The sequence below is a fragment of the Oxyura jamaicensis genome, chromosome 4, assembly GCF_011077185.1.
Source record: "Oxyura jamaicensis isolate SHBP4307 breed ruddy duck chromosome 4, BPBGC_Ojam_1.0, whole genome shotgun sequence".
NCBI lineage: Eukaryota > Metazoa > Chordata > Aves > Anseriformes > Anatidae > Oxyura > Oxyura jamaicensis.
Window position 1 is genome coordinate 1,582,275 of NC_048896.1, and position 11,649 is coordinate 1,593,923.

At 46.2% G+C, this 11,649-nt stretch overlaps 1 protein-coding gene across 3 annotated transcripts in view; it reads right to left on the reverse strand.

Annotated features, from left to right (window-relative positions):
* LOC118165734 (fibronectin type-III domain-containing protein 3a-like) overlaps positions 1-11,523 on the reverse strand; it is a 44,856-nt gene extending 33,333 nt beyond the window's left edge. For all 3 annotated transcript variants that reach the window (XM_035323967.1, XM_035323968.1, XM_035323966.1), the window contains exons 1-2: positions 11,372-11,523; positions 6,733-6,836 (exon numbers count right to left, since the gene is read on the reverse strand). The gene's annotated coding sequence lies outside the window, so the exon portion shown is untranslated. The remainder of the gene's footprint in view (positions 1-6,732; positions 6,837-11,371) is intronic.
* Positions 11,524-11,649: the final 126 nt, after the last annotated feature.

The following is an 11,649-nucleotide window of genomic DNA, read 5'->3' on the forward strand; positions in this document are numbered from 1 at the left end:
CAATGTATCCGAGACCAAAGAGGAAGTCTGAAGGTCAGCAAGAAATTCAGCTCAGACTTCCTGATTTCTAGGTTCGCTGCCTTACGCAACCTTCTAGTCTGAGCAAAAGTTTGTGTTATTGCAGGAAGTCAACTACTATTATATTGCTATTTATTTAAAACACTATTGTATCAAAACCAAAAGCCTTAATTACACTTTTCTGTATTAATGTAATTCATAATTATTGTTTTATATCTATTTATTATACTTCTCTATGTTGCATCGTGTATATTTATTTATTTCCACTAAGTGGGGGGGAAAAATCCTCTATACAAGCAACATACTTTGTTAATTACTTTTACATTTGGAAAATAGTGTTGTATAGAACTAGATCTGTGCACACACACACGAAGTTCATGCACTCTGATACAAAGCAAATGCTGAGATATTTCCATGCCTCACACTGCAGATTCTTGCAAACTAAGAGTTCTGGATGTTTTAAATGCTCTCCAACCTGTCACTTAAAGTTTGCATCAATGATCTCCAAAGGCTGTTAAAAAGAACAAAGCACACAAAGTCCCCAACCCCAGGCTAAGGAATAACCTCGTCAAAGAGATCAAACCTGATTTATGAATTGTACAACTCACCCCTCCAGATCTGAAATGTATGCCCCATGCAAATCTGAGGTAGGAAACATTGAGGAGGAAAAAAAAAGATACAAGCTACCTTCTCCCACCCAAGTTTTTCAAATAAACAGTACTAACAAGGTGTTTAAGATATCATCCCGATCCCAAAATAGTTCTCTGCCACAGGACCACACATGAGACGTTCTAGGTGGATCGGTTTACTTTCAGCAAGATTAAGGGAGTGAGAGACCTAACAGAACCTGGCTTAACAGAAGCTCAGTTACAAATTTAGCTCTGAAGAGACCACCATCACTCCATAACAGTCATCTGTTCAAAACTAAATATACGTTTTGATTAAAATGTTGGGAATAATTTATAACGACACCCAAGTGAATTTGTCTGCATCATCCTGCGTGAAGTCTGGCTTCCATCCAGGAGGGCACCACAGCTTTGATACTGAGAACGCTCTTCATGACTTACCCTACAGACGTGCTCAAACATTTTTAATACTTCGGGCAGGGAAAAAACGATGCAATTTTGATCTAGGTATGGCTAGGCATGAGCAATTTTGACCTAGGTAAGTTTTTGTATTGTTAAACAATAAAAGCCCCAACAAAACACCCACCCAACTCCACAGTACGTGGTTTCAGCACGCTGCATCGAATTATTTCTTCTACAAAATATTTTCAAATCTTTTTCTAAGTTGATGTCTGAAAAAGTGACAACACCTAAACTTCTGTGGATGCCCTGGTAGGGATCTACTTGCTTTACACGCGGAAACAGAGGTGAATCCCCAAACCTCAGCATTTCACTGCCACTGCCAACACCCAGAAGTGTTTCTGCTTAGGACCACATCCAAAGTGACAACTGCAAAAATTGTGTCGCTGGAAAGCTTTCAAAGGCAGGGCAGGGACTACCTGAAGAGGCCACAGATACGTAGACGTAACTCTACGGAGACCCAACATCTCCCTGTGTTTCCCAGAAAGTTTCACTGGCCCTTAAATGCTTATTCCCATGTGGTGCTAATAGTTTCCATGGTAAAATATAGAAGTAAGTGACTATAAACCTTGTACCAGCCCAGCTAGTCCTCCAGCCCTCACCAAGCCATCTGAGGATCAGATACATGAGGCCGGCTGCCAGAAGGACTGCGAGCAGCATCCCAACAGCTGCAGAAAGCTGGCTGGTTTCTGTGACCACTGACAAGAAGGACCCATGGAGAGGGGAAGCCCAAGGTGTACATGCTCTGTATGACAGCAGGGGAGAAAAGGCAATCAGCAAATTAGGGGACGCCTTTTTTTTTTTGCTAAGGATGATTAAGTTAACTACTAATGCCCCCCTCTCAGAGTACTCTAAGACTTGATTGCCCATAGAAATTACCACTAAAGGAGTATTTTCCAAAGGAGTATTAAGATCAAGATGAGGAGTCCTAATGTCACAACCACCAAAAAAGACCTCCCTAAAACCGGAGAAACAGCAGATACAACAGAGCAAGACACATGGGAACTCTGCCACGAGTGACAGGATCAATTTTCATCCTCCCTTAACAATCCGGATCAGGTTCCTGATGCAACAGTGCCAGGAAAGCAATAAAAAAAAAATTGCTTCCCTCCACCCTCTAATAAAAACTATACAACCAACTGCCATTAGCACTTACAGACTGCTTTGTATTCTGATATTCATGCCTTAAGATTTCAGAGCTCCCTGTTCCACGAAGAAAAAAAGGCAAAAGCACCACCTGAAGGGCAGGTGAGCCCCTACAGGGGGACAGCCCCGTCCCAGTGCGGGCAGAGACCCATTCCCACCATTAGGAGCTGCCACCCAGGAGAAAGTACCTGCCAACAATCCCAGGGTATCAGATTTGACTTGATTTGACTGTTATTTAACATTATGCTCATTGATCATGCTATAATTTTCCGAACTGATTTTTGAGGCCTAGCGAGTTTGTTTACAGTTTCTATGAGGCAAACACTGCGCTGCTTTTAGGTATTTTCCTTTACTGTTTTAGTTGGTTTACATTTTCTATCTTATCACCAGCAAAGCAGGCTCATATCCTAAGCGCTTTTGTGCTGCTTCCGAAGTGCCCAGCCCCGCCAAACGAAAGCCAGGAGTTCCTGAAAGGTCCCGCTCCTGCTCCCAGAAGTGCTCAAGGACAGAGCCCCTCAAGTGTTTCGGTCTTATTTCAACTTAAAGAAAGGGATTCAGACATTTTTCAGCGGTATCGGTGCAGTTAAAAAAACAAACAACCGAAGTCAGAAGCAAAACTGACTGCTTCTTTCCACTGGCCGGGAAGATGAGATGTTCTGGCAGAAGCTAAGCCGCTCGTTTTAACGCCCCGAAGCTGAACAAAGCCTGACATTTTCAGGCTTATGTGAAAAAGCCTCTAATAAGTGCACTGTAATAACATAATTTTCTAAATGCGAAACCGTGCCCCCTCAATTTCAAAACATTGTTCAGGTTGTTCGGGCCTTGATGCAAACCAGTTTATTTACCCACTAACAACCGACCACTGAAACGCTACACCCAAACGTCTGACTAAGTGACTTACGAGGTATGGAAGTAGCAAACAACACGGTCCACTGAGAAACAAATGCCTGAGCCAGGAAAACTTCTGAGCAGAGTCACAAGAAGTAGAGCATGTCTTTGATGAAAATTTGATTAAAAAAAGAAAAAAAAAAATCAGAAGAAAACCCCACAAAGAGAACAAAAGTAACGACAGCATCCTTACAGGACTCATGGTGCAGTCATAACGTTACCAGTGGTAAAGAGCAGCTGGAAAATGAATTGGGCGCTTCTCTGCAAAAAAATACACACAGCTGTAGAAAGACAACAGTACACTCTTCAAAGCACCGGCCCTGTTACGTACCTGAAAATAGGAGGAACTGTTCCACACCTTGGTGATAAGCAGTAAGAGCCACAGAGAAACCATCAGTGCCCCCCAAGGTAGCTGTGTTTACAGCTTTAAGTAACTGCAGAACTGAACAGATGAAGCAGAATGTTTAAGATGGTGCCAAGATTTACAAGATGGGAAATGCAAGTTTCTACAGGAGCTGCATATGCTCTGGGATTCTGAAATTCAGGTTAAGTATCTGGATCACCAAGTACAATTCTTCCTTGTGGGACATACTCAGTCTTGAGGTGGAATGTAAAGTTGAATCCCTTTTTACAGTAATTTTTTCCCTTCAAAAGAAACATTTTATTTGCGAATCTTCTTCATTTTCAGCAGAAAAAAAAGTGTTGTTTCAAAGAACAGAAAAAATCCAAAGCAGAGCTGTCTGTACTGTGTGTACAGACAGCTCTGCCACAAGAGGAACGTAAATAGCGCCCAGCACCTTGCTCACCTAAGCCTCCCCTGTTCAGGGAGGAATCCCTAGCTCACAGCAAGGAATAAACCCAGGTACTTCTAAAAGCTTTTCTTTAATCTTCAAACGAGAGCTGGCGGAGGACCAGCTAGCAGAGCGCACGGCTGACCTACTTGGTCCCATAGTGCATATTTCCAGACATGAAACACGCCATGCCGCGCTGCATGCAGACAGGGAAGTCAGCGTCCGAGCCAACGAAACCTCTGCCGGTTACACCAGGACAGCACCGAAGCTCAGGCCCTTCCAGTGCCTGACCCACGTACACCCGTCCCGAACTAACCCAGGGAGCAGTGTGGGATGGCAGACACACCAAGTTGTTACGGCCGGTGCGATACAAACACAATCCAAACCTTGAACTTTTTTAAACTTGACCGAGAGGAAGCAATCATTCAGATTATTAAAAACAACAGCAACAACCCCATTTCCAGGAAAGGCTCTCTACCAGGAGACCGGTCAGATCGGTCAGCTGTTGTCTAATCCAACAGAACTGAAATCAGGACTTCGTGGAAGTAGTAACAAGCGGGTTTCTGTAGGCACTAAGGAGGGCATGGGCTAGTTTTCCGCTAGCTCTGATTCAATCTGCTTCTGGGAATCAGAAACATTCCTGATGCAACCGATCGATGGATTGATACAAACAAACAAACAAGCTTTTTACACGTAAGAGCTCTTACAAAAGATGTCTTCAAAACCAGGAACAATGATGCAGTGAAAACAAAGCATTGTTACAATTTTAGGGTTATGCAACCTTCAAGCAAAGAAAAGTTATTTTGCTATACGAACCAAAGGCCTACTTGCACAACATGAGAAGAGGTTTGGGATGTAACGCTTTAGCTGCCCAGCAGATCAAATTAGCCTAGTTAAAACAGATTAATACTTAAACCAAGGGCTAAAAACACACCAATAAATTACTTAAATTACCACATCTGATGGATGAGATCAAACACAAGTCTTAAGCAATACTTCACCCGGCATTCATTACAGGCCAGGAGCATGCATTAAATGACCTACCCCAGTTCACCTGATGCAGGATAATACACTCAAATCATCTACTTCTGCACCTGGATTTATTGGTAAACCAGGTGAACCGCAACAAGTTTGGAGGTGCAATCCAATATTGATTTTTTTATAAAGATACTTACAAATCTATGCAAGTATTAAAAGGCTGCCTTTATTCCTAAGCGAAGTTGTATATTAAGGGCACAGGACACTGCCCCTCATTTGGAAGGACTAAGACCTCACAAAGCAGAACTGAGAGCAACTGATCCCCATTGAAGAGGTATCAGAGTTGAAGCTATTTACTAGAGGATTTTAAACAGCTGACAAAAAGGCTTATAACTTGAGATGAAGCACGTGCTTAACTGGTTAGACTATTTTCTCCCAAAATACACATTCAACTCCAGAAGACTATAAAGTAATATTAAAAAAGCGACCATGTTATTTTATCACACCTTGCAAAAAGAATCCGTTTGCTCACAAGGCACTTCTAACTTTTTCACCGAAGATTTGTTTTGTATTTAATGATGGATTTGCTATCACGCTCTATTCTACGTTGATTTGATGCAACACAAAAATGCAATTTCACCCTGTTGTAAGCTATATGGCAGCCAACACCACAAACACAATCAAAAGCTTTTCAAAGGATAGGGCTAATTAACAACTACATGATAGTTGTGTAGCATGGATGGATCGCAATTCTGATAAATATTAACTAATGCTCTCTTCTAATTCACAAATAGTGACACGCGAATTCATATACATGACTTAAAGATCAGACCTCCACCCTTGCAACAGGCACTTTATGCATTGTAAGAGAAGTTTGTTTTAGAAAAACGTGATTATGGCCTTCAGGACATACTTCAATTCCTTACAAAATTAAAAACCCACTTTGCGTCTTTACATTAAAAAGGTGATTTTTCCCCCATAAGTACTTTATACTGGAGCTGCTTACTCTCTTTCCATGTAAAATACATTGTTTAGCCAACAGCTTCTAAAACTTGTCTTTACTTTTGGCTTTTTTTTTTTTTTTTTTTTTTTAAAGAAAGCAATTGCCATGGTTCAGTAAGGGCCTTACTGTTTAATTTGAGAGAATATAATTCACAGGAACCTTCATTAAAAAAAAATAAGCAAGGTGTAGAGTTCTTGGTCTCAAGAAAAAAACACACCCATTGCACTGATGGCAGTTTTCTGCCATTGTTTTTTAAACAAACAGATCAATTCCATGACCTGATCTATTCCATGACCAAAGAGCTGGATTTCATGAGCTCCAACCAAACTCAACGTGTCTAAGTTATGCCATCCAGTTGGACACTTATCAGTAAGCAACCACTCATTTGAACTGTTTTCTGTACAGGAAATGCCTTTTGCTAAAAACAGAATTTACTTTCTTTATACAAAGGCCAATTATGCAAGTCTCATTAAGACAAAAATTCCATCTGGGGAAGGAGTGTGAGATTAATGCCAAAATAAAGATAAGGTTGCTACATTATAAAATCAATAACGCTCATGTGGAAATACTGAGCCTCTTCTTACCTCAAGAACTCTATCAGTTCTTCCTTCCCTAACTCATTGTTTCTTTGATAATGTTACCCAGTAATTTCTAAAAAATAAAAAGGGGGGGGGGGGGGGGGGGAAAAAGAAGGAAAAAAAGAGTCCTCAGCCTCTAAGCCTAGAAGTCCATCCAATACTTGTACACTGTTTCACCTTAAAATGACTTACAGGAAAAAAAAGCCTCATAAAATTTGGGAGAACAGTAAACGATGTCTAATTACCGTTGTCACTCTCCTGACTTGAAATTGCTCCTGCTGATGAACGGTACACGGTCAGTGCCTGCTGTAGTATGAGCAAGGTGCCGTACTGTCCTTCAGTCTTCTTTCTGTAGACAAGAAAGAACGTAACAGAACTTTTTTTTTCAGTGGCTGGCAAGCACAAAGTATTAAGGTGAAAAAAGAAAACCATGCAGAAAACAACTTAGATTGAACAAAAGAGCAGTAGCTATCAGAGAACAGCCAGTGCTCAACTCCACTATATTCTGCAAATAAAACTCCAGGAAGACTCCGCTGTGAAAGAATCAAAAGACCTTTCACAGCCTTTCTGTGTACAGAATGCAAAACCCGACAACTGTGTAAACACACTGCACATACGTTTAATGCCACATTGGCCAAAGACACTCCGCTGCTTACGCTACGATCTAATCCGTGAGAAGGAACTTGAACGTACCGACGACGGTTCCCGTATGAAGCGCACTCTGCGGCCAGCGAGTGAGTGTATTTACCCAGTCGTCTGCTCAGTGCTCTGTTCTTCTATATGACAATAACGGGGGAGTCAATTTCCAAGCCATACGAAAAGGTGTCCAAATTGAAATTACCAGGAACATATTTACCCTCTGATAGGGTACACTGAAAACAGATTAGTTGTACAATCCAGAATATATGGGCACGGTTTACTGTTACGGGGAGGCATGGCTTTATTCTAGAACTGTTCCACGAAAGATGCGCCACCAGGAGCAGGTAATGGATGACTTCAGCAGTCACCAAAGCCATTCAAGGTTTTACTTTTTATGGTGTAAAAGTCATCACCTCTCTCGTGGCGCTGGGTCGAGTACCTAACTCCAGTTCCTAAACTGTTTGCATGCTGAGGAACGTGAATTGCACCATTTTGGGTCTCCAAACTTAGTCTGACAAATATTCGCTGATTTACGGTATGTTTTTTCTAAAGCTATGGCACAGGCCTGCATGTCCTGCAGCTTTACCAGACCGCAGGAAGCAGTCAGTGCCCCCGGAGCTCACTGAAGTAGTTTAGACTACGCTGGCTAACTTTGCACCGAGCCAGCCACGGCTCCCGCAGCTTCCTCCTGCCAACACAGCAGATCCATTGTTGCTCCCACCAGAAAGGTGATACTGTCGCGAAGCCGCAGATGTTGCCCAAGTCGCAGCCTCATCGTGTCCTCCTGAACCACTTTTAACGAGACATGGACAAAAAGATATAAAGCATCAGGCCCCGGTGCTGGAAAGTGAATCCTGAGCAAACGGAGGCATTTCTGCACATCAATCAAGATATTGGGAACAATAGCAGATTTACATTAAGATTGAAACGGACTAAGGGCGCTGAGCCAGTGGTCTGTCTTTGCTGGTCAATACACAGAAAGGATTGTGTTAGCACCACTGAAAGAATAAATTATCGCTGCTTTTACAATAAGCTCTTCAAGAATGCAATAAAGGGTTCAGTGTGTGCTCCTCACTCAGGAATCCAAAACTTTTCAGTTAAGGTCTGGCTTGCAGCAAAGATAACAGCTGAAAACTAACCATCTTGACCTTGGTAAGCTTCATGACAACTTGCTAAAAACAGGTGAAAAAATGAAAAGGTTACTTCTCCGATATTCACCAGCCTTGAAACTGGAGCAGCGAGCAACCACAATTTTGAATACCAATAGCTCGGGCTGGATCATTTTGAGACGCACCGAAGTCAGAAGCGAGAAATACTATTTTTTACCTCTAGTCTCTTGACTGTTGCAGTCCGGCTAACGGTGGGGTTTTCTCAACTGCTTTCAGAGGTAAATTGAAAATTCTTCTCTGTCCGTATAAAATGATGACAGGCAAAAAACACAATATAGAACTAGGGAAGGCATTCTTACAGCACTCTGCATCAGTCGTGACATATCGCAGAATGCCTTCCCAGATGTATATTTTCTTAAAAGCCACAGGTATACCTCTACAGTTTGACGAGAGGTCTTCAAAGCTGGAGAAATGGCAGGTCATCAAATAAAAGCACTGGCTTCAGTCTTCCAACCTCGAATGTGCATTTAAATTTGCATGAAGTTCATCCAAACGGATTCCAAACTATTTTTAATAGCGGGTGTACAAATGGGTCTGCAAATCCCCACGCAGCCCCAGCGTACCAGACTCTGGGGGGTGCCGAGGCCGGGCGCTCTCGCGAGCACAACACTAGAATTTTTACTGTCTGCACAGCACACATGAAATCCTGTTTTTTAAGGACCCACCAAACCTTTTCTAAAAATAAATGTAAAAGATGAAAGAGCGCTGGTGTGGGTGTGACAGCCCACACTGTCAACACGATGCAAGTGCTAGCCTCCAAAAAGCACCCAAACAAGAGACCGTTAAAAGTGTCATATAGAGCATTTATATTCAACTTTGCTGCAGATTTGGTTTCTGTACAACATCAAAGAAAGATGCAGTTTGTGATCAAGGGCTGTGGCAGGAAGCAGATTTGTGTAGGCAAAGTTATCTTTATTCTCTCTAAAGGTGAACACGCCAGGAATTACGGCTTTAAACCATTCTAGCATTCGATTCTTCAAAACTGTTGGCTACTAAAACACTCCAGTGAAATTAACTAGGGAACTTTACAAACAAAAACAAGCGATCCTTACAGAAGGGGAATGAAAACAGCTCCTAGTATTTATCTGTGCAGATAGAGAACCCGAGAAGCTGAAATTAAGCAGCGCTCTGACAACGAAATGGAATAACTACAGTTAAGGCCAAGTTTTTCAACAATTCGCTGCAGCAGCACCGAGCCTACGAAACGACTTGTAACAGCTTGCTCCAGGAGACGTCTAAGGCAGTCAACACAAGTTCTGTTTATTCAGGGGCTGCTGCGTGAAAAATCACAAGCTCCGATCCAATGAATGGTAAATTGCTTTCAACTCAGCTGTACGGACTATGAGACTTGATTCTAGCTCACAATAAATTATTCCCAGACAACAACAGCATTCCAAAACTTTCAGGGATTTGGAACACAGTAAGGTACCAAGACCTGAACGAGAGGACGGCGTAATAGCTGGCTGGTTTTCAGCATGCATGATTCCACACAGTCTTGAGAAGTCAACATCTTTCCCATTCCTCCACCTTATCCTTTTTCACATACAAATTACATAAAACAGGAAAAAGGAATGCGAGCGTGGGAAGCCACCTGGATTTTGCTTTTTGCTTGCAAAGATAGCGCACAAGACACAGAGTACTCCCTTTTACGCTGGATATTAACTCCAAGGACAATTTACTGGCTTAAAATACAGAGAGGATGCTTCCTTGGTTAAAATACTAATCTGAGTCTCAGGAAATCTAGATTCAATTCCCTGCCTCACCACATACTTCCTGCGTGACCTTGGGCCATAAATATTTCTGTGCCTCAGTCTTTCCATCTGTGAGTGAGATATTATTTCCCTATCGGACCAGGTTTTGTAGCGATAAATAAGTTAAAGATGCCGTAGGAATCAGAGGCGGCAGGCGCGTGGCTATGGGCACGCCAGCAGGCACAGCGGGCCATCCAAGAACTTGGCTGCAGTGGTACCGTGTCCGTGCTCACAACTAGGCGCCAGGTGAAGCACAGACGACTGACAACGCTGAAAACCTCGCCGCCACGGGACAGGCGAGAGACAAATTATTCCAAGAATAGATAGAAACTGAAACTTCATACAGCCCCAGCCACGAAAGTACATACGTTAGCCCTGCAGAAACTTCCTTCGCTCCAACAAGACGTCCGAGCAGCAAGTTTTAAACACAAGGCGCAAAAGCGAGGGATCAGCTGGGGAAGGAAGCAAATCCACCTGCCAGCGAGGCGTTAGGGCTCCGCAAACGGGGATTTCGTGGCGTGCTGCTTGTGTAGAGAAGGAGAGGGGCTGCAGGGGCTGGGGGCTGCGAACCCCCACGGATTCCCCCAGCCCTCAGCGGGAAGGCGACCGCGTAGGGCCGCAGCCAGCAGCCCTGGGCAGGAGGCAGTAAATGGGGTGCACTGAAAGCAGCCCCAGCGGGGTCCCCCAGCTCCGCCGTGCCCCGAGGTGGGTCGAGGGGCAGCCGGCCCCCCCCCCAGGCCGTGCTGGCAGCGCTGACCTCCCCCTGCCCGAGCCCGGCAGGAGCGGGGGGGAGGCGTCTGGAGCCGGCTCGCTCAAGGGGAACAGGCAGCACAGGCAGAAGGCGACGTGGCATTCGCAGGCAGCGGCTCCGGCGGCCGAGCGGGGAGAACGCCGGGGGGGGGGGGGGGGGGGGACGGCGCCCCGCCCCCCCCCCCCCCCCCCGGGGCGGGGGGGGGACGGGCGGGGGGGGCGACGGGGCGGGGGGGGGGGGGGGCTGCGGGCCGGGGGGTGAGGGAGGAGGGAAAGGAGAGCGCGGGGAGCCGGGAGCCCACCCCAACGCAGCGCACCACACCCGGGGGGCACCGGGGCTGCCAGGGAACAGCGCCACCGCCACCCCGGAGCCTCACGCAGCCCAGCCCCGGCCCCAGCCCGCTCCCCAGCCTCCCGCTGCCCCGCACCGCGGCCACCCCGGGCGGGGAGCCGCCGCCACCGCTCTCCCCCGTCCCGTCCCGTCCCGTCTCAGCCCCGCCGCCCCCGCCCAGGCAGCCGCCGGCCCGGAGCCCAGCGAGGAGCCCCGGAGCCGCGGGCCCCCCGGCAGCACTGACCGTGCGCGGCGCCGCTGCCCCCGCCTCAGGCGCGGCGCTGCCGCCCGCCAACGGAGCGCTCCGCCATGATGGAATGCGGCCGCTGCGCCTGCGCCGCCGGCCGGCCGGACAGGGCAGGGGCGGGAGCGGCAGCGGGGCGGGCGGGCGCGGCAACCCACGGCCCGGCAGAGCGGTGGTCCGCGGCCGCCCGCTGCCGCCCAAAGAGGCGCGGGGGGGCGGAGACTGCGCGCAGGTGGCCGCGGCCCTCAGTGGGGGGAGGGCGGAGGGGCCGGGGGGGG